The following is a 6,125-nucleotide window of genomic DNA, read 5'->3' on the forward strand; positions in this document are numbered from 1 at the left end:
GAGTCTCACAGCCTGCGTGTACACAAAAATACCTACTCGTACTTTACACCATTAGCTATTTGTCCATTGTTGTGTAAATCAGGTAAGTGTACACCTCATATTAGGTTTAGTGGGCACATACCAATATAGTATACACACGTAGGCATGCGAGCTTCTTCGGACAATGGCACGGTGTGATGACGCCCATATGCGTATAAGTACACCGTATACGTGGCGCGTCCGATGCAGTAAACTTGTATTATTGTATGCGATTTGTGCATCGACGGTGACTTCCTTTGTTCGCCGCCAAGACATCGCATACAGTATAGGTAAGTAAGTAGTATCAGCAGCAACACTACAAGGTATATACTTATATATACATGATACCGAGGGCGCCTTGTGCCAAAGTGTACTATACAGCTAGATACGATGGATTTCCGCTCTTTGTTGACACGTTCCCTCCTCCCTTTTCTCCCCGTTCATTCCATTGCAACATATATCTCATTCCGATATTAAGATATGCTCGGCACGTGATTCTCCTCCTCCTCCTCCTCCTGTCGATGATTTTGCATGCCCGGTGGTGCGCGTGTATAGCTTCAAAGTACAATTTTGCAATCCCGAGGAGCCGAGATGAACGGAGAAAGATAGGGAGCTTGCAAGCTTCTTCGTGTCTTTCAACCACAGCACGTCTATATGTGTATTACCTCTGATGGTTGAAAGTGTCGTTTTTGATTGATTTTGATTATTAAAAACAGTCGGCCGATAAAATAAGTTCAGGTGATGATGCATAAATAAATGTCCATGTACGATAACGTGATTGAGCATGACGCCAGTAGGTCTTTTCAACCGATTTATGATAACGATCGACAAATGAATAAATCAATTGATCAACTTCTTTTATATGTGTTGAAACTACACTTGCCCCCTACTTATTTTGGGGGAGCTTGCAAAGTGAAATTAAAACACACTATACGTGTCCCAAATTGATCCAAAATCTGTCCTGTTCAAGGATCACCATACACACACCCCGAAATCAATGAATTTCGGACACAATCACCCCACTTATAATTTCCCGCTTCGGTCGGCCGAGTTCCGGAGACAATAAAAACCCACGTACAGCAGTCGCCGGCAGAGTTAAATATATGTAACCATCAGCACTGACCTAGGGATTCGCCTTTGCAAGGTCATCTCAATACAAGCTCGCTCGAGCCTCCTTCACGTTGAACACCGTACACGTGTATACACGTGTATAGGCAGAGATGCATTCTGCATCGCATTACATCCAGGGTGTATATATAACTATATACTTGCCCGCAGCTCGTATAAGTGCTGGCACCGTTGGACCCGAGGCGCGCTCGTTAAGTGGCCGATTGCCCGTATAGTGCCACTGCAGTGTAGTTCTGCACGTGTCGGAGCTGGAGGTGCCAGCTTGCAGTACCCACGTATATACATATGGCACAGCAGGAGCTTGGTCGAGTGTAAGGTACCTATACCGCCAATTGCCCACATCCGCAAATTTGCGTCGTCGGGGCGAAAACCGCTCTATGGCTCTCGCGGTATGTGCAGCGGTACAAGTGTTACGTAACATAATATATACGTGTACCTATACAAGTGCGAGAATTTTCGCGCGTCACGTGAATGTTGTCAATCGTATGCACCGACTCGATGATGGATGGTGCGGAGCTGTTTGAGATGACGATCCACTTTTCTCCGTCGGTCTCCCTTTGTATAGTAGGTACATATATACTTGTATCAATCGCGGATAGACTTCTCGGTCATGCGCACATATATTTATCATGTCGATGGGCTCGGCTGATACATTTTTCTTTTTGAATGACGAGAGCGATAATAGGTATACGGTGCGGAGAGAAAGGCCTCGAGTGAGTACTTACGCGTTTCTTTTTTAACGGATGGCTGTGTAGCCGGATGACGAGGACGACCTAGACTTGAAAAATCCTTTAATAGGCGATATTCGTTAATTGGTACCGTTAACGACTTTATATACGTACCTCCCTTTTTTTTTCTCTCTCTCTCTCTCTCTCTGGCGATCTGTCGTCGCGATTCTTTTCCTCCTCGTGTGTGATCGATCGGCTTTCTTCGTTACCACGTCTACCGATACGAGTGAGCTGGCGTGTGACATTTTTTTGCTCCTTCGACCTGCACGACCTAGTGCCGAGACCTAAAAGCCCGTCAGCTTTGAGTACTTATTACAACTGTGCCGTCAATGCCAATCGCGGGCTGCACATACGATTCGTCCTAGATGTGCGAGTGTGGTCATTGTTTGGTGTTGGCTGCGGGCGAAACTCGCCGAGCTTATAGGTACATTTGCGTAGGAGTATGAAAGAAAATAGGTCAGTCGTACTCGACATCATCGAGGATGGCTGGTACTTATGGATGACGTTACGAACGTCGAACTTGAATACATGCGTTTTTTCGATGAGATTGGATGAATCGTCGTAAAGACCGGTTCGGATATACTTACAACCTCATCCCTCGCAAATCACGGGTGTCAATGGCAAAGTGCTGCAGGTGACCCATCTCGTTTTTCGATCGCATGATGATAGAGCGGCGAGGAGAAACAGAGGAGCCAATTTAGACGCAGGGTCTCGTTTGCAAGGGTCAGCTCTCGCGTCTCGCTGGCTCGCTGCAGTGGTTGGAGAATCGTACAGGCAAATCTGCGCAGCTTTCAAATATCGTTTGATTAAACGAGGGGTTTTCGAATATTTTTTTATTCGATTTAGGGGTAACCGATTCATTGGGGTGATGTATATCCATGGATTTCTCACGGAATTAAGATACGATATGTATGTTTATTGGACAAACGAAAAATCAGATCAACAGAAGGAGGTAGAGACATACAGAAGTGCACATGTCACACGTAGGAAACACAAATCTACATTGTTTGCAGGGATAGCTGATTTTGGGCTGTGAACGAGACGTACCGTCGTACTATACCGATGAGAGTTACTCATCCTAATGGAACATCGATGGAATTTAATTGAATCTTTGATGTATGGCCAAGGTCGCCGATATTTTCAGCCACACGTTGTTGCTATTGTATCTTTATATGTATATTTACTTGATTGTTTGAAGAAAAAAAAAAAAAAATGTTACCATTAGTTTTGTTTGAAAAAAGGCACACTATTTTTTTCCCCCTCGATGCAAATGGACAATAGTATTGTAAATATTAAAGTAAATTGTTCAAATTTTCAATGACACCTATTTGGGGTGTATTTCATGTGTGCGCCCACGCGCTGTCACCAACGCCCGTCCATCCCGCAACCACTTGTACGAAATTGCACTCAACCGTCCGTACATGCAAATCATGAAATTCAACCGATCGATTGCGCAATCCTTTTTTCGTCGCCTCCGCCATTTGACATTGGCTATATGTACCCACTATACGTAACTGACACAAAGACACACTCTCCCATGCACCGCCACATATATAATTTGTCTCGTATGCAGATTTTAAGTTCACCAGGCCAACGAGCACACGCGAGCTCTAAATAGAACACCGTATCAATATAAACGTGGGAAGAAAAACAATTGTGGTTGTTTTTTTGTTTCTTCTCCTTTTCAATCGACGGCTATGAGAGGGATTAAACTAGCTCAGAAGGCTAATCGTTTGGTAAAAATATCCCAAGAGTTAAGCCACTGATGGATCTATTGGTGCGTATAGATCAGCCAATCGATGCTACATTGACACGAATAAACAAATGACCCCTTTCCCCCCGTATGAATTAAGCCATTTTCACATCAAAGTGCAAAAGAGTCCTTCTTCTTCTTCTGATGAAGATGGCGAGCTATGCATGGAATATATGTACTATATCCTACAGGGCTCCGATCGGCTCGGGTTTGGTATGTCCATCCAGAGTTTCCACTCTCAGCCCACGTTTCTCTGTTTCGCCAATTTCGATCAATCAGAGAAGGAGGAGAACGAGCCTCTTTTATCATCAATACTTTGAGTTAGCAGCTCTTCCAGCGTCTTTTTCTGGGTATCCCCTTTCAGCTCCCTCCGCCCACCCTGGTGGAGCTTACTCGTGTACATATATATATATATACACACACACACACTCGTATCTAATGAGACGCTCGTAGCGGATGCTCTGCTCCACAGACCCAGAAAGTCACGGCACGATATCGATAACAATTTCACGGAGCAATAATGCTTTTTGCGTAAATGTATCGGGGGTATGCGCCGATAGGTAAAGAAATGACATAACAGGGTTCTTTACTTTCCGTTTCAATTAGCTAATGGTGTCTTTATACATATATCTAAAAAAAAGTTGCAAGCGTTGCGACACACGTGAGCTGGAATTTTTTCGCCGCCGCGCAGATCGGTATCCGTACGGTGTGTATAACATTTACAGGTGGGGCCAGGTGTGTATACGAGACAAACGCATTCATCATTTTTCATCCGATAAGAGAATTTTTTTTTTCCCCCCTTTCTTTTTCGTGCTTTCGTGATATTGTGTGCTGGCATACCTATCCGTGTGGTACAAAGTGCACAAAGTCTATCGCGATCAATTACCCCTTTAAATCCATACTCGTTAATAGTCTCTGCGTATACACCATAATATATACAATATTTATACGTAATAGCTGCACCACTACGAGCAAATGCGCTGTCTCTTTCTCTCTTTCGTTCGATGATGATGTGTACGCTGTTTAGATAATTATTATATACATGGACGTTATTACCATGGGATAAATCGATCAACGAGATCGGCCTTTTCCTTTGGTCCATAGAAAACTGATCGGATTTTCTCGATGGGCAATCAATGTGATTGCGTTTGTCCTATACAGCATCGATTCGTCAGATGCTCAACGAGTCCCAATTGTTATCTTTCATTTGAATACAACCCAGCCAGATAGGGCGGTTCTTTTGCTTGAAAAAATACATGTATGTATCATATCCATTCCTCAAAACGAAGATGACCGGCAGACGATCTCCGAACCGCTTCCACACATTCGGCCGGTCGACCTTCTTCTTCCACGCACGTATAAGAGCGCGAAAAAAACGAAAGCCTTGACCGACAGAGAGAGGGAGAGAGAGATAAGCGCTCGGACGACGCCCAATCGTGTTTAATCGACGCGCCGAGTTTGCGCCTCACGCGCCGCCGATGCATAATTGTTCTCCTCTCGATGGGGAATCGTCGCAGCCGATGCAGCAGCTTCCACAATGACGATTGGGCCCGGCAAGGTCGACTCGGATTACTGCAATCTCCGGCTCTTTTCAAAGGACTTCTCCGCCACTCCTCCTCCTCCTACCCAATAGGCTTGCTTATGTTCGTTAATACGTTCTTCCATGTGTTTACTCGCGACGTGTGTGAGCAATTGCCGATTTCTTTTTCTTGCTCTTCGAACTACGGCTTGACACGAGTAAAATTGAACGATGATGGCTCGATTTTACGGTTTCGCGGCTCCAGGAGAATCATCGACGAGGTGTATAGATATACACGCAAGTTGAATTCATTCGTGGTTTTGCTGAGATGCCACCGGCCGATAAGATTTCGTTAATCGAGATACGAGTTATATAATTCAATTAAAATTGGATCGAGACAGGCCGAGAATGTACGCGGTATTTGTAGAATTTATCTCACGATAACGTCGACTTGAAACATTGTCCAAGTGCTCGGGAGAGTTGAATGCGGCTAATTGTTGCGCTTTTTTTTACTGAGAGCAAATGATTTGTTCACTGGGAATGGGAAAATAGTGCCGGTTGAAATTTGACTCGGTGCTATCGATTGCTTCATCTGAATAATATAATGGCCCTGTAATACAATTTTCCGCCACTATTGAATCCAACGTCTTGTTTCCCGGTGAATCGGTTGAGAAATCTGTAAGCCCGTTATAAATGAGATGTTTTTGTTTTTTCTCTTTCACTCGACAATGACAATGAATAATTATTGCAGCTATATATATATATACACTTGTCTGTAATTGTGTATAACAAAAAATCGGCAGCGTAACGTTCGCTGGAGCTCTACAGCTCGGATTCAGTTGACCGAGGATGCAAAAAATTCAATGGAAATTCTATTGTCCGACTCGTGGTGGTGTGCTCGAGACAAAAAAACAATTGCGATTGTCAAAGTCCTTTGTATCTCTGCACGCTTTGTCACGTTGGAGTCCTATTAAAGAAA

The sequence above is a fragment of the Copidosoma floridanum genome, unplaced genomic scaffold (genome assembly GCF_036245765.1).
Source record: "Copidosoma floridanum isolate Cflo_tuat_1 unplaced genomic scaffold, Cflo_Japanese_pri ptg000001l, whole genome shotgun sequence".
Taxonomy (NCBI): domain Eukaryota; kingdom Metazoa; phylum Arthropoda; class Insecta; order Hymenoptera; family Encyrtidae; genus Copidosoma; species Copidosoma floridanum.